The 18263-nt window shown below is 37.9% G+C and overlaps 1 protein-coding gene and 1 non-coding gene across 3 annotated transcripts in view; both read left to right on the top strand.

The window, feature by feature from the left end:
• The window catches only part of LOC105035152 (K(+) efflux antiporter 3, chloroplastic), a 98012-nt gene that overhangs the window by 57665 nt on the left and 22084 nt on the right, over positions 1-18263 (top strand). The window lies entirely within an intron of this gene.
• On the top strand, positions 16954-17059 carry LOC114913649 (small nucleolar RNA R71). The gene has a single exon (XR_003799562.2). It is a non-coding gene; the product is annotated as a small nucleolar RNA R71 (small nucleolar RNA).

Here is an 18263-nt window from a genome sequence, read left to right as displayed (position 1 = left end):
GAACATCAAACCACTTCCGTTGTTTTCCACATTGACTAAGCTTCCAATGCTTCTTAAATCACCTCAAGTTTGAACAAGGAAGATATGGCCAATTCTTATAGCAAGGAGCATCGCTTTAGATTGCAATCAACAGCAATTAGCACATCATTGTTATATAGGTTATTTAGTGAACCAAGTCCGGCAAGTTCTACAATCCCATCTCTACAATAAGTCAATTAAAGTTTGACAAAGGAGTCTGTTGCCACTTGAGATAAGTCAATACAATCATACATGATTTGAAGCTTTGTGGGACCCATCAAGTTTATGGAAGGGGCACACTGCTGTCTGAAACAAGTTACACCTAACTTATTCTCCCAACATCGTTAAGGGTCATAAGGGTGCTGTTTAGGTCCATTACACGGTGGAAACTTGTTTCTATTGCACCTAATCTATGACCACATGACACTATAAGATTTTAATCCTTCAATGGATATGATGGAATTAAAGGGGATTCTGACCCTATTATCCCACCATGCATCTGCTCAAGCTCCTCTCCTTTTCCTTACACTTTTTTTGCTATCTTGTTGAAGCCTAGTAGATGCCTCCTATCATGCCAGGATATATCAAAGCCTCATCCCTCTCCACACCCACACCCACCAACCCTCACCCCCCCAACCCCCACCTGCCCCGGCCCTTTCCCTTTTCTATTCTCTCTGACACATGCACACACAATTCTTCTGTGTACGTTTCTCTTCTCCTTCAATTCTCTATAGTCTCTCTTTGTATCAGCCTATTTTCAGTTTGGGAAGGATATCAATCTCTCTCATTGCCTATCCTTTCTTTGCCTATGATTTCCTTGCATGCATCTTGCAGAAGAAATACCTCCATAATCTATTCATAAGGATTAAGATTCTAGTCTCATCTCTAGTTCTCTCTCTCTGCCCCCCCCCTCTTTCCTGGAGTTCAAAAAGTCACTACTTTTGCTTTCTCAGAATTCCGATAGCCATGTTATAAACAAATCCTAAATGATTCGAAGACAGGATATATACACATTAAAAAATTATCTTTAAGAGACTTTCCTGATGGCTTTCAAGAGAAGAAAAGAGATGAGGAAACCTGGAAGAAGCACAAACAGCAAGAGGGATGCTCAAGTGGGTGCATGTTAGGATAAGTAACCGGAGTAGTATCCTCTTTTTTCTGGTTACCTTCATCAAATGATTAAAATCTTAAAGCATCATGTGGTTGTAGATTAGGTGCTGTAGAAACTTAAGTTTCCACAAAATAGTGACCTAAGCCAAACCCCTGCTACGAACGTTCTAGAATGCTGGGATTTGATTATAGAATGGGACCCACATTATGCATGTGATACATGCCACATGTCTAGAACTGATAAGTTGCAACAGTTGTCAAGCCTTAATCATCCTATTTCATTTAAGCTCTCATGATTTGCTCCACAATCCTACTCCCTATCCGAGAAACTCTAAAGAAGGAAGAGACGGTTGTTCTGGAGTTGAAAGCAAAAGAAAGAGAAGAAGACAAGTGAATGAAGTGGAGAGGAAGAGAAGGAGAAACGGAATGGGCGAGTCACTCCCCTCTTATACCTTATTCAAATACTCCCTCACAGCCTCACTATTCTTCTACGTCCTTTGGTTTCTAGATACTGCATCTCACTTCTATCACCATGACCAGTCTCATACAAAGCCAACCTTGATGTCTCATAATAATGTATCATGGTTGTAAAAATGAATGGAAAGGAAAAGCATTCCAATTTTGCTTTGATCCTTATCATCTTGTTGCTCTATGTATGCACTCTTCACCTCAATCCTTTCTCAACAGACCTCCATTCCATCACAAAAGCCTTTGTTTAATCTCATTACCTGTCTTAGTTGTTATGGCTTTTATCCAAATATTTCCTAGCCTCCTTCAATAATGTGACAAATTCAGCCATAAAAACCATCAAAGTTTCACCAAATCATCTCTAATACCAAAATTCATCTTTCTAAAAGCTGTTATATTATATAATAATGAGGGAAAGAAAGAACAGGAGTAAGAAACAAAGAGGGATAGCAGCAAAACCCCACCAATTGCTTGCATTCACTAAATGCTTTATCTTTGTTGTCAAGGATAGTTAATGTTTGATGCAATGTCCTGATAGTAGTAAAATTTATTTTTTAGCACATGTTGATGTCCTGATTAATAATTATATTATTTATTCCAATGATCCAGGAGGATCACCGAACTCTATGTGGATTGCTTTGACCCCATGGGTAGGGCTAGATAGGGTCTAGGAGCAAGATTCACCACATCAGGAAGCCAGATCACGAGCCAAACTTTTGGACACCATAACTTGGTTATACAACGTTCAATTTTGATGGTCGCTTTTTTTTTTTTAAATCAGACAATTTTTTCTAGATCTATACCTTGACATCATGCCCTTTAGGAGGCAGTGCCCCTAGCAATCGGGCCCAAATTCTTTATATTATATTTATTCTATATGTATTTCAAAAATAGTTAAAATAATGTAAAAAAATGCATTTTGTGCATAGTGTGAATTATAAGGTAGTTATTTTTTTTCCTAAATTTGAGGTTTCCCAGCTTGTTTCTTTTTTATACCTTATTTTGTTGTGGACAACATGTGTTATATTTAATTATTTTTTTTTAGAAAAATTTTTAATATTTTTATTTATTATTGTTGGAAAGTTGGAGAAATACTCAAACCCATCTGATTTGTGTTGGACTCATTCAGATTCACATCTGTCTATTCTTGCTTTTCTTTCCATTTATCTGTCTTAAAAAAAAATGTATCCATGATAGTCGATTTATTTGGTTAGTCACCTCACATGCACAATTTTTTCATATGAACTTAGTCCAAGTTTTTAAAAACTTTTATTGTTGATATTTCATGAACATGAAAATGAAATTGGTAGTGCAACATGATGTTCACCATATTAGCACATTAATGTTAATTAGTGTTATAAAATATCATAGTTTACCCACAACCCCACCAAATTTGTTAAGTTCAAAATCTTTTCTAGTTTAATGTTAACAATGTCTAGTCCTAATTTCTAACCTATTAATATTGGTTTTAAAAGGAACAAAACATGATATTTGATGCTAATAAGTAGCAATAAATGCCAATGCTTTGCGAAAGGCATGTATGCACGCTCCCTTGAACTTTTCTCTATCCAAGAAAGTTTCCACACGCAATTAGATGCTATATACATGCATGACATATATCTATGCATATATATGTGGTAGATGGAGAGATTGGGCCCACTTTCTTTCCTGGGGAGTTTTAACGATGCCGGTGTTTGGTTGTGGCAAAAACATTTGTGCTATTTATGACTTGGACATTAATGGAATTGTATTTAAGCAGGCATTACTTTCCTTCCTATTTTATATTTCCGTATATAGAACTAATAAATGAGGGCATGCCGCATTAGGAAACCAAAAGAAAAACTGTGATGATAATTCTATGAAAAACTTCCATGATAATAAGCACTTGTTTTATTTGAAAATAATTTCCTATACATGTAGCGAAAGCATAGCCTATACAGATGGCAAAAGGAGAGCTTGCCAACACAAAGCCTTCATTTTAATATAGATATATTAGATATATTAGATTTGTCCCATTGTGTTCTTAAAATGTACTTTTTTTATAATCAAAAAAATGGGCAGAGTTGTGATTTCAAGCTTTCCGAACTTTGTAAATAAAAATTACTTTTGTGTATACATAGATCAATGTTAAGTCTACATTAGATTGTTAAACACCATCACTAAGAAGGATGGTCTCATAATCCATGCATGGTAACTTTAAAAGGAATGTGATAATTAATGTTCTCAATTTATCAAGAATCGACTTGATTAGAATCTTAACAGTCAATAATTAATAAAGGGCTCGAGAATAATGAGGATTAAGAGAGATTGCCAGGCTAGCCAAACAAATGATGCATCATGGAATAGGCATTAATAGAATAGTATTTAAGCTGTCATTAATCAAAATTATTTCTTAGAATTTAAGATGGATTTATTTTTAGAAATGGCATTAATGGAATAGTATTTAAGTTGATATTAATTAAAATTATTTCTTAGCATTTAAGATGGGCCCTTTTTATGATAAATAAACATAATATTTTTGAAGGCATTTCTCGAAACAAAAGATCAAATGAAATCTCTACTTCGGCCAAAAAGGGAAAAGATAGAAATCCTTTTGAAGTAAACTGATACAATTTGATTTCTATTTCTTGAAAACATGTCCAAAAACAACTGACTGATATTAAATTCAAAAAAAAAAGAAAGAAATCCAGGATCGCAATGTGAAATAAGAGTCTGTGAGACTTGTCGGAAACCCTAATCCTATTCTCTCCTCTCACTTAAAATGCCTATGTGGACCTTGTGCTAGCCCTTTTCCACTCCTAAATTTTGCCAATAATTTCTTGAAAAAATAATGAGAAATATCCAGATCCCATGAGATTTCTTGTAAAGATTCAGCGACAACGATCTATTCGTAGAAGAAATTGCAGCCTTCTCTGATTCAAGATCTCAATGTTTTCATTTTGAACAATAAAATCCTAGTCCACCACCTTTGCCATAAAACCGCCACGGCATCACCTCCATCCTCCCATATTGTCACTCCACCTTTTAGATTATTTCTTCTAGACAACTATTTTAGGTAAAAGAGTCCCATTAGAACTAGGAAGAGCAATCCGACCTAATTGTGCAAGGGCAGAAGCAAGGTTTTAAATCCCATGACATGGGGTTGGCTCAGTTTCTCCATGAAACGGAATGCTCTGCTGTACCATCCCATCTCGACGGTGGTCCTAATCATGTATTCCTATAGATATCCTTCGTCTCTTTTCCCTTCATCTTTCCTTTCTTTCTTTCTTTTTCTTCTACCTTTTTTTCTTTTCCTTTTTCTTTCTTTTCTTATCCTTTTTTTTTTCATTTTTCTTCTTTCTTTTTCCTTTCTTCTTTATTTCCTTCATTGTTTTTCTTTTTCTTCTTCCTTCCTTTCTTGCTTTTCTTTTTTTCTTCTTCATTCTTTCCATTTTTTTTTCTTTTCTTCATCTTTCAAACCTTTCTTTCTTTCCTCATTTTTCTCTTGCTATATGGATGGGTTTTGGAGTCCTGACCCTACCTTGGTCCCGTTTTCTCATAGAAACGAGATGGGATGGTTGGGACATCCCCATCTCGCCATGACTTAAAACTTTGGATGGAAGTTCCTCTAGAAGCTAGGAAGAGGAATGCGACTGGCATTGTATAAGGATGATGCTTGTCAAGGATTCAGGTCCCAGCGGGACGTCCTGTGGGACATCGGGATAAAGTACCATCCCATGTGTTAGGATAGGGTCATCTCGCTAGCGTCCCGTCGTCCTGCATCCCAATCGGGACACCTTGGGACATCCTCTGTCGCAAGTGTTAGGACAGGGCGGGACGGCAGTGTGTCCCATGCCATAAAAAAATCAGGATAGTCCCATCCCACGGGATTTAAAATCTTGATCCTCATTATTATGAGTAGAAGTTGTATATCTTGTATTTTTAATTAGTAAAGAAGAAAAAGAGACTTAGGCCCTATTTTCAGAAATCCTTTTTTCTTCTAGTTTACTATTTGCGAGATTCAAGTTGAATAGGTTGAGGAAAATCTTTCTATTACCCAATTGGATCACCCAAATTATGCTTGAACTACATGCTGAATGCCATCAAGAGTCATTTGGGACTTCAGCTTATGCTGTCATGCATTTAGGCCCAAACATGTGGTCCATATGACTTCAAGACAGCCATGTGTGCAGTATAAAAAGATCTCCATGTGGCTCCCAAAACAGCCCTTCGTTTGTGATCTAAAGGCTGCTCCACGTGTGTAGCCTAGTCCACTATAAGACAACTTATCTGCCTATCCCATATAAACCTCTTGTGCTGTCCAAATGTATCATAGATTAGCCTAAATTGTTAACAAGTATAGCCTCATATTGATGGTCTAAACCAGCCCAGATCTGCAGTCTAAAACTAGCCATATATGCAGTCAAAAATTTTGCTATCTATGCCACCCAAGTATGTTATATTTGCAACTTCAAAGCCATCTTTCTATGCAGTCCAAATGTGTTTTATATATGCAGTCCATGCATTCCACCGACGCAATGCAACCACAATTCAAATCAGTCAACATGTGAAAATTAAAGCTTGTTAAATGCATAGACACATAATCTTAGACAGGCGTAAAACGGTGGCCTTCAAGGTGGTTTAGCCCAGAATGTCTAATCATGAACAATGCACACAAAATCATTCAACTTCTGGGTGGTTTTTTCCCAAGATGTAGAATTGTGAATAATGGACCTAAAACCATCTCCTTCAGGGTGTTTAATCCAACAACAGTAGGCCCAAAATCATATCCTTTGATATAATTTAGCCCAAAGTGATACATTAAAAAAAGGCCCCACAACCATTTCTTTAAGGTGATTTAGGCCAAAACAATTAAAGTCATGATGAATGGGTTTATAGACATATTCTTTCATGGTGGTTTAGCTCCAAGCCCTGGTAATTGTGTCCACAATCACATCCTTCACATGGTTTAGCTTGAACCACCAAATTCAGAAGGACATGTCTATAGTCATATCCTTTCAAGGTTGACTTGGACCAAAAAGATCATACTACAAGTATGGGTTCATAGCCATGTTCCTTCAGCGTGGTTTAATCCAATGAATTTAAGTGCCAGTAATGGCTTCATACCCATTTTTCATCATGACAGCTTAGACCAAAATGTTCAAGTGTGAGAAATGTGTCCACAGACATATTCCTTCAGGATGATACAACCCAAAAGGTTCAAAGTGCAATCGATGGGTTCCTACTTCATAGCCATACTCCTTCAGAGTTGCGTTTCCCAAAAAACTTCAAGTCTTGAGTAATGGGTCCATAGTTATATTCCTTCAAGTGTGAGCAATAGGACAGCCATATCCTTCTTGGTGACTTAAGCCCAGAACATTAAAGTATAAATTATGGATCTATAACCATATCATTGAGATGGTTGGATCCAAGTATTCAGATCAAAAAGATTAGGTCTAGGCCCATAACCTCCGAGTTTTGTTCAGCCCAAATCACCAAGTAATTGTAGTCTATGATCATAGCCTTCAGGCATGGCCTAACTCTAAATGAAGATTTTCAAAGACTTAAAGAATTTAGCCATTTCCTTTAGGAATAGTTTTTCTTTTTAATCAAAATAGATCTCTAGGTATTTTTTGAACTAGGCAGAAACAAGAGAGACTCCTTAGTCTCTGAACCAGACAAATTGAAGACCGACCTTTAAGTCTCGAAATTGGGCAGATTTAACATGGGACCCTAACCTTTAGTCTCTAAACTAGACAAATTCAAAATAGACCTCTGAGTCTTTAAACTGAATAAATTAAAAAAAATGACCTCTATGTCTCCACACTGGACAAAGTGAAGATAGATGGACAAATTTAAGATTGACCTTAAGTCTTTAGACTAGCCAAAATTAAAACACTTTGAAGTCTCTAAACTGGTTATATTTAAGGCAGGCCTCTAAGTCCCTTAAACTAGGGAAACTAAATTCTAGATGGATTGATAAGTCCTAAAACTAGGTAGACTTAAGTTGGATTTCTAATTCTTTATATGTCATGCTCTTGATCTGAGATTGTGAGCCAAGAATCATGACAACCGCCGCAAATTTACTGAGAACTCTCTCCATACGTATGTAAGACATTTCAAAATAGATATCAAACAACATAGTGGTATTAATTAAAATACTGAAATTCAAAATTTAGATTTATTAATTAATGATGCGTGTCGTAGCACATCAAAATTAACCCTACTCACTACTATGTAGATAGGATGAGTCGGGATCGTATCCGCAGGGATCTTAGTTGATTATTTCGAAAACGTAAAAGAAAAGAATAATAGATTGTAAGAAACTAAGAAAGAAGCATAGAAATTATAATAAAAGTACTTTTTATTAATCAAATAAAGAAGCGTAAATAAAGAAAAGAAATAAAATTACGATACAAGACAACTAAATCAAGTTGATCTTCTTGCTGCACCCGATGGTGGACGTGTCTCTTTGAATCCTTCGTCTTCCTCCGTGCAAACAACGGCAGGATGGCTGGAAGGCTTGGTCTATGAACTTCAAGGAAGAAAGGTTGATGGAAGCGGGTATGTAGAAGAGAAAGGGCAGCGACACTAGGATTAAGACCTCTCCTAGATTTGATGGGATGTGAAAAAGGGATCTGTGGAGAAATATGGTGTCGTGCTAGGGTTAGTACCTCCCCTAGACTTATGGAGAAGAAGAAGAGGGTGAGAAAAAGAGAGAAGCTTAAAGAGAACTTAGGGTTGGCTTGATTGAAGAAGATGGAGGCTTTGGGATTCTATTTATAGAGTGGGAAGGCTAAGGTTTCATGAAAAGAGAGGTGGGAGCGTGAATAAGGATCCTTGGATCTTCATATTGATTCTCCTCCGTTGATCTTTAAGTCGTGTTCACACTGGAATAGGAGCTGGTTGCCTGGTTCACTCAAGTCTGATCCAATTTGAGTTTACTTTGAGTAATATGAACCCAAACTCTCAATTACCTGCAAAATAGATTAAAGAGCATCAAATTTCAATAAAATAACATTAATTATTACAATATTTAGTCTCTAGCGACTTAAATTAAGTATTCATCACACCCCTCAACTTGAACTTTTACTCGTCCTCGAGTAAAATGGATATATTAGCATTGTGCATCAAATTATCCTTGAATCGAAAGTTATCCTAGACATTTCTAATTGTAGTGGATATCCGGCTAGATCATTAATGAAGTACTTTATTGGATTATCAATTCGATCCAATTAATGGTTGAGTATTAGCCATAGAAATTTTTAAAGATCTTCTTTCACCAACTTCTCATTCTACTCTTTAAGTCCTCTAACTTGATGTGAGCAGGGTTTATTGTCTTCTTACAATTTAGTCTTCTTATTCTTTCTCTTTTCTTTTCTTTTCTTTTTTTTCTTTGTAGAAATATTTACATGTACAGTTAGTGTAATATCCTAACCACTTAAGCTTTCTAATTGACTTTTGTAGTGAGCTTTAGGCCAATGACTCCCAAACCAGTTGGTTTTAGGGTATTAGGTGTAAAACACCCCTCAAGCTTACTGACTCGAGTGTTAAAAACTAACTATACAAGAGGTTTTTTCATATTCTCACCTTTTGACGCGAACAACAATGCTTAAGTGAAGGGGCCCTGTTACTTAGTGAGAAATGCTAAATTTTTTTTTTTTTATTTTATCTTTTTTTTAATAAAAATTTTTTTTGCATACCTCAATCTTTCCACCCATACCCCATTCTTCATTGAGATGGTGGGAAGAGGGTTCTAGAATCACTTTAAAATTTAGTCTGATCTAAATTCTCTCATTAATTGGACGTCCTTAATAATTTTTTCCTCAATATCTCTAAAATTATCTAGACCGTTAACCGCTCATTGATTAGGGTGCCTAGTTAACTTCAAATCAAGATAAAATTCAGATACACAAAACTAATTATTTTTGACCATACTCGAGGATTTAATTAAATTAGTTATTCTCCCTCCAACTTAATTTTCATTGTCCCCAATGGAAGAAAAAAATCATAATAAAGCTAAAATAGAATGTAACAAGGACACCACCTGAGTTCGATGTGTGTAATCTTGATTGAGAGATCCTTCATCGCTGGGCATGGTGTGTTCTTGACTCCATTGATCGTGGTGCTCTCCCCCAACTTGACTAATTATCTTTCTCAGAACTTCTTACAAAATAAAAAGAATTTGGATAACTGAAAAATAAAATATTGGGTTGCCTCTCAATAAGCACTAAGTTTAAGATCTTCAGCCAGATCAAGTCAAAGTTCTATTGTAGACTGAATCCTGCAATTCAATTGAGTCAACTTGCTCGCTATCTCTGATTTTATCCACATAATATTTCAATCGTTGGCCATTTACTTTGAAGGTGTTTCCCTGTTTAGGATCTTTGATTTTAATTTCTCCATGAGGGAATACGTGAGTTATGATATATGGTCCATCCCAACGTGAACGGAGTTTTCTAGGAAATAGTCGTAACCTCGAATTATAAAGCCACACTTTTTGATTAGGTTTGAATATTTTTCGTGAAATGAATTTATCATGATAAGCCTTAGTTCGAGTCTTATAAATTCTTGAACTCATATGCTTCATTGCGTAGCTCTTCTAATTCGTTCAATTGTAATCTCCTATTACTAGCATTTTTCATGTCAAAATTGAATTGCTTTATAGTCCAAAATGTGCGGTGTTCTAGCTCTACTGGTAGATGGCAGGCTTTTTCAAAAATAAGCTGATAAGGAGACATTCCTATCGGGATCCTGTATGCAGTATGGTAGACCCATAATGCATCGTCTAATCGTTGTTAGATGTGTGCCCTAGATGCCAGATCGGCTGACACATTCCTGTACAGATCTAAGGACAAATTTGTAATTTTGACTATAAATGAATAAAAGGGTTATTCTTCTATCACATTGTGTACATTGTGTCTGTGATACATCTTTTGAGTTAGTAGGAATGTAAATTCATATTTTCAAGAGTTGAAAATTTAAGACATGAATTTACATAACTAACTCATAAACAGCTCCTGACCATAGGATCATTACGAGGATGGTGATCGATCCGGAAGGTTGGTGTACGATCGCTTCCTTAGGGTAGATGTGTCTTGAGTTCACGGTGTGGAGACACCGGAGCGAGAGTACAGGTATTCGTTGAGAACGAGAGTACTGAGCATGATCATATCGAGCAGTCATAAGGAAGTCTACCTTCTCGTCGATGACTAGCTCAATGCTGCAGTTGTGTGTCTAGTTCTTTGACCTGAGGTGCATCGACAGTTCACCTTGAGTGTGTTATAGTTTGACTACACCATAACTCGGTCTCTTAGCTATTCGGAATCCTGAGGTGTATGTGGGCTGTAGCATATTCATTGTAGGAACTAGGTCGCATCAAGATGGGATCTATCAATCTCGGTAGATGAGAGTAGTTCTATGATAATCGAAAGATCGAGTCCTTAAGCCCATGGCCATGGCAGAGTGAAATAATGAAAAAAGAGTTTTTCATTGGGGTTTCACATCGGACTCGGATCGATCGATTGATCATATGACTGATATTGGATTTGACGAGTTCACCTTAACCCTAATTCAGTCGGAACTCATGATAGAGGAACTCAATTATACAGGTAGCTGCACCGAGAGGTTCGTCTTCAGTTCTGATGGGTTGCCACCACATACTGCTAGGTGTCACTGGTGGATTTTGGGAGCAATTAGAATGATATTGATGATAGATCATTCTAATGTTTGAATCAGAAGAGTTCTGATCCATCGAAAGGAGTTTCGATAATGTCGATGATGAGATCACGACATGTCTCATTACCATACAGAATTGAACCTAACTGGGTCACACAAACAAGGGTTAGGGTCTGGATGTTATCAATTAGTCCAGCCCAATTGATTTAGATAAGATCCAATTAGGTTCAAAGAAATCGTGCTAGCACACGATTGAGCCTAATTTTCTCCTCGTGTAATCTTTTCTGTCTCTACTGAGTCAAATATGATTTGACTCATACAAAGAACCTTGAGAAGGTTTCTCTCAGTCTAAATGAAGCTTATCCAGTTCAGAAAAGGCTTGTCTTAATTCATGAGATGAATTTAAGACAACACCTGCTAATTCCTAGCACCTGCCAATTTTATTTTAGGACATCTGTCAAAAGTTGACATATGGGTCTTAAACTGAAGAGGGCTTATTGGAGGATTTTTTGGGGAATGTCCACATGCCAAAACCACATCAAATTGGGTGCCATAATCAGATTATGGTGTGAGCCCAATTGGATTAAGTGGGCGCCCCAAATGGATAAGATCAAGAGGAGTTTTGATCAACATGGACTCTTGGGCGCCACCTCTCTTTGAGTTTATCCAATGTTGGCACCAACTTAGGAGAGAGGGTGGGGTTCTTATCTGATGTGATCAGATGACATCACTCCATCAATCAGAATTTTTTCAGAATTTATTAAAATTTTTTGATTGGTTGAATGATGTGGCACTACGCAGCATACAGGGCCTATATAAACCCTTCTGCGCTTAGGGTTTCGTGGTAGAAATTGTTTTATGCAAAAAACCCAATAGCTGCCGCCCCCTCCCCTCTTCTCCACGTCCTCCCTGCTCTCCTCTCTCCCCTCTTCACGTCCAAGGAGTTGGACGTTCATCTGGTGCAAGAAAAAAGCGTGGTGATGCCTGGAACAGAAGGCTGCAGGACTTCTTCGACAGGCTGCTGCTCCAACTTCAGGAAGACTTTTGAAGATCTTCCTAATCAAATTTAAATCTGATTTTTGGAGCGTAGATTCGCGAGAAGAAGACGTTCCAGGTCCTACCCGAGTGGATACCGGTAGAGGTCAGGTGTTTGCGTGGCTACATCAGAACCTCGGGCTGTGCAGAGATCATCTACAGGATAATCAGATTATCCTTGAGGTATTACTTGTTTTCTCATTCCTTTTAGATTTATTTTAGACTTAATATCAGATATGAAGATTAGATCTAGAGACTTAGATCTGAAATATATGTAGGATAAATTTTTTTTTAAATTATTCCGTCCCAGATTTGATGAAATCTGGAAGATCCTACGAGAAAAAGCAGTTTTCCTCCTTCAATCGTCCAGACTAATCTTTTCGATCAGGCCTAACCGTCTTCTCGAGAATTCATTTGATCTTCTTATTGGAGACTTCCACTTGGCCACTAGTTTGGGGGTGGTATGGTGTGGCAACTTTGTAAGTGATTTCGTATTTCTTCATTAAACTTTTAAAGTGTCTATTTGTGAAGTGTGCACCTCCGTCACTAATAATGGCCCTTGGGCAACCAAATCGACTTAAGATGTTCTGTTGAATAAATTTGATTACCATCTTGTGATCATTCGTCCTGGTTGCCATAGCCTCAACCTATTTAGATACATAATCTATCGCAACCAAAATGTATTCGTATCCATAGGTGGAGGAAAGGGGCCCATAAAATCGATTCTCCAAACATCAAAAACTTCCACGACTAAAATGGGAGATAGGGGCATCATATTTTTTTGAGAAATATTCTCCGTCTGCTGACAGCGCAAGCACTCAAAGCAAAATTTATGTGCATCCTTAAACAATGTCGGCCAGTAAAATCCACTTTGTAATACTTTCACGACTGTTCTCTTCCCACTGAAATATCCCCCGCATGCATGAGAGTGACAAAAGGTAAGTATACTTTGATACTCACTCTCAGGGACAGCATCGAATCACTTGGTCAGGACAATGTTTGAACAATTCGGGTTCCTCCCAATAGTAATGTTTAACCTGTGAGAAGAATCAATCATTCTCCTGTTTTGTCCAATGAAGAGGAACTTGTCCTGTTGCCAAATAGTTAAGGATATGGGCAAACCATGAGATTTCATCAAACGAAGTTGCAAAAAATTGTTCGTCAGGGAATTTCTCCTTAACTTCATCTGTACTCATTGTATGATCAACTAAGATTCTAGAAATGTAATCAGCGACCATATTTTCGGAATCCTTCTTCTCTCGGATTTCTAGATCAAATTCTTGAAGCAGAAGGATCCATCTGATCAATCGTGGTTTAGTATCTTTCTTTGAGAGCAGATATTTCAGAGCCGCGTGATCAGAATATACTAGAACTTTAGACTCTAACAGATATGAACGAAATTTATCAAGGGCGAATACCACCGCTAGTAGCTCTTTTTCTATCGTGGTGTAGTTCAATTGGGCATCGGATAGAGTTTTGCTAGCGTAATAGATCACATGTGGCTCCTTATTGATTTTTTGATCTAAAATGGCCCCTATTGCGAAATCGGAAGCATCACACGATTTCAAATGGGAAGGACCAATCAGGGGGTTTTATTATGGGTGCTGTTGTCAGGGCTGCTCGTAATGTGTGGAAGGCTTGTAGACATTCTTCATTAAAGACAAATGGTGTGTCTTTGGCTAGCAGATTGCATAAGGGTCTCGATATTTTGCTAAAATCTTTAATGAAGCATCTGTAAAATTCAGCGGGACCTAGGAAGGATCGTATTTGTCGAATTGAAGTGGGGGGTGGTAGTTTTGAAATGACCTTGATTTTGGCTGTCTATCTCAATCCCCCTTTTAGAAATAATGTCTCAATAAGATTCCTTCCCGAATCATGAAATGGCTCTTTTTCCAACTTAAAAATCAGATTTATTTCCGTGTAGCGCTTGAGGACTTTGGAGAGGTTATGAAAACAATCCTTAAAGGTGGTTCCAAATATGGAGAAATCATCCATGAAAACTTCAAGATATTTGTCCATCATATCCGAAAAAATAACCAAAATGCATCGTTGAAATGTAGCGGGTGCATTGCAGAGCCCGAATGGCACGCCGAAAAGCGAAAGTGCCATAGGGGCAAGTGAAGGTGGTTTTCTCTTAGTCATCCAGAAATACAGGTATCTGATTGTACCCTGAATAACTATCTAGAAAACAGAAAAAATGTTGACCCGCTAGCCATTCTAGGATTTGATCGATAAAGGATAATGGAAAATGGTCCTAGTAACAGCGTTTAGTTTCTTATAGTCAATGCATACTCGCCAGCTAGATAGTGTGCGAGTGGGGAATAATTCACCTTCTTCATTCTCCATCACAGTAATACCTGATTTCTTAGGTACTACTTGGGTAGGGCTAACCCATTTACTATGGATATGGGGTAGATGATTCCAGCATCTAACCATTTTACCATTTCTTTCTTCACTACTTTCCGCATGTTTGGGTTCAGTCTCCTCTGCATGTCTCGATGGGGTTTGGCATCTGCCTCGCAATGAATGTGGTGCATACAGTTGGAGGGGTCAATTCCTTTTAGATCGGCAATAGACCAGCCGATAGCCTCTTTGTTTTCCTTCAGAACATCAACCAATTGTATTTCCTGATCCGGGGTCAAGTTTGATGCAATGATCATTGGGAGGGTGTCATTAGGTCCTAGAAATGCATACTTGAGTGCGGCTGGAAGTGGCTTTAATTCTAGTGTAGGTGGTGATTCTAATGACAGAGCTGTGGGTGTATTGGCTAATGCAGGCAATGGTCCGTACTTGATTGTCCAAGGAGTAGTTTCATCATTTGATGTATCAACTAGAATGTTTACTTCTTCGCTACCTCCCTCCATATCACAGTCATCCACTCTAAAGTACGTCAAATGGGTGTCTTGAAAATCATGTGCAAAAATCGTTGATGTGGCTTCCTCTATAATGTCTCGAATGTATCTATCTCGAAGCAACTATCAGTTGATGGTCCCTGGGATGCACTGAACACATTCAGTCTCAGTTTTTTATTCCCAAACGATACGTCCATGACTCCTGTCCTACAATTGATGCATGCGTTTGCCGTAGCTAGGAAGGATCTGCTTAAGATAATGGGAATTTGCTTTGGATTGCCACTCAGTTTCATATCAAGGACTAAAAAATTAACTGAAAAATAGAACTTATCTACCTTGACCAAAACATCTTCGATCATCCCACGTGGTATCTTAATTGATCTATCAGCTAACTGTAAAGTGACCGACGTGGATTTCAGTTCTCCAAACCCAAAAAGTTCATAAATTGAGCTAGGTAAAGGGTTCACATTGGCCCTTAGGTCTAGGAGAGCTTGTTTGATGTGAAAGTCTCCTATAATGCAAAAAATGGTAGGGGTACCTAGATCTTTAAGCTTTGGAGGGGTAGCGTGCTGGAATACAGAGCTAGCTTGTTCAGTGAGGCATATTTTTTTCGAAAGTTGTGATCGAGATTTACGTTTCTGAGTGCACAATTCCTTCAAAAATTTTGTGTAAGCTGGGACCTGTTTGATTGCGTCTAGAAAGGGGAGATTAATTTGGACTTGCTTAAATAATTCTAACATCTCGTCGAGTCTTCCTTCTATCCGCAGGAGTAAGGGCTTTTAGGGCACTCGAAAATGGGGTTTTAGGTAAGTAAGGTGATTCCGGTGCAGTTGGTTCATTTTCTACTTTTATGTCCTTGCTCTTAGGTGATTCGGACTTTGTCTGAGGTCTAGGGTTGGTCTCATTGGTTTTACTCATATGTTCAATCACCTTCTCACTTTTAAGAGTCATGATTGATTTGGCATGTTCAGAAAAGGTTTCTGGAGTATTGGAGCTCTCAGCCATGAATTGTCCTCTCGGGTTGCTCTTGGGTTGGCTAGGTAATTTTCCTTCTTCCCTCCTATTGAATGCGGTTGCTAGTTGACCTATTTGGGTCTTTAGCTTAACAATGGATTGCGTGTGGGAGTTAAGGGTCTGGGTGTTGACTTCTAATTGTTCTAGCGCTTTTAAAACCTTCTTCTCAAAAGCTGAATTGTGATAAGTGGTAGATGGTTGAGGAGCATTTTGGAACTGGTGGTACGGTCCATGCTTATATGTTGGATCTTGATAGTTAGGTCTGGGTACAGCAGGGCCAACCACTGGCTGTGGTCTCCAGAAAAAATTTGGGTGGTTTCTCCAGTCGGGGTTATACGTGTTTGAGTATGGATCATTTCTTGATCTACGAGCTTGTTGGGTTTGAGCTTGCTGGACCTGCTCATGTACAAACTCAGAAAATTGAGGTGCGGTTGGGCATTCACTAACAAAATGGGTCGGGCTTGCATATAATGCACAAACATCTTGGACTGGGTTAGGTAGAGTCGAAGAGTGTCCAGTATTCAGAAGATCTAATTTTTGGGACAACTCATCTACCTTACTGTGGATATCCATAACGTTTTCAATCTGATAGATTCCACCTCTTTTCTGTTGAGACTTGGGTTGTTCTCTAGAGATGGCAGAGATATGATGCTGGGAGTTCTCACTAAGTGTTTCAAAAAGCTGTCAAGCCTCATCCTCACTCTTTAGCATGAATGTCCCACCACATGATGCATCGATCATTTGTCGATGTTTCTCCGATAGACCATCGTAAAAATACTGAACAAGTTGCCATTTGGGGACATTGTGGTGGGGGCATTTACGAATAAGATCTCTTAATCTTTTCCATATCTCATGAAAAAGTTCACCATCCAATTGGGAAAAACTAGTGATGGCTTTTTTAATTTGATTTGTTTTTCCAATTGGAAAGTATTTCTTGAGGAACTCTCTCTGAAGATGGTCCCAAGTTGAAATGGTTATGGAATCTAGGAAGTTTAACCAATGCTTGGCCTTGTCCTTAAGTGAAAAAGGGAATAGTTTCAATCTGAGGGCATCATCGGAGAAGTTTTGGATTTTTACTGTGGAGCATATCTCAAGAAATTCGTCAAAGTGTGTACGAATCCTTATTCGTCAGTCCATAAAATGATGGTAGCATTTGAATAATGCTGGACTTGATTTCGTATTGTGCCGCCTCCACAGGAGGCTGGATACATGGCGAGTAGGTGTAAGATGAGGGAGTAAAATATTCCCTCAATTGTCGTGGTGGGTCAGTCTCTTGTTTTGGATCCATAGTTTTGATTTGGTTTATTTGAATCGTTCTTTCTAGCTCTAGATCTAATGGGTGTAATGAGGTTGTAATGATCGGCGTCCTAGCATGCACCCAAAAGATCTCACCGAGTTTTAATTTTCACAAATTTTTTTCTTTTTGAAAGAGAAGAGGAGAAAAGAAGGGAAAAGAGTTCTAAAGAAGAGAACCTAAGGAGTTTTAATGCTAAAAAGATAGAGAAGAATTAATTAAATTTGATATTTTTAGTTAACAATCAAGTGGTTCAATTAATCCTATCTATGGGTTATCCTAGATCTAGACAGCTCCTAACTGTCAAGGTCACCTTCAAGTACTCCAAGTAGCAGACTAGTCGCTCAACTGGTCAGGTAAGTGTAAGGTTGGTGGGGGTCCCCTGTTGCTTTCCTTAGACACCAACTACGTTGGCCAGGTAAGCGAATGGAATCAATTAATGAACTACTTTTCTTCGGGATGTAATCTCTGAACCATTTTTCTAGACACCAGTTAAACTGACTAAACTGAATCCGGTTCAATTTTTAGGGTTCCTTATCCTACTGAGCTCGAGAATCCTTAGGGGTCAACATCTAATCGATTTTAAATTAGAGGTTTAGGTCAATGCAATTGCAAGATGGTGGTTTGTGGGTCAAGAAAGGGTGATAAAATCCCCACCTTATGTTGATAGGATTTTGCCCTTAAGTTTTTTTTATAGAAATATGCAATGCAAAAAGAAAAAGTGTCCAAACATGTTAAGTAGCTTTTAAGATTTAATTGGTTTATTTATATGAAGTGTTATGTGGTGTCTTTGTATTCTTTTTATATTATGTTAT

The sequence above is a fragment of the Elaeis guineensis genome, chromosome 9, assembly GCF_000442705.2.
Source record: "Elaeis guineensis isolate ETL-2024a chromosome 9, EG11, whole genome shotgun sequence".
NCBI lineage: Eukaryota > Viridiplantae > Streptophyta > Magnoliopsida > Arecales > Arecaceae > Elaeis > Elaeis guineensis.
The sequence above is the reverse complement of the archived record's forward strand: the minus strand, read 5'-3'. Positions and strand labels throughout refer to the sequence as shown.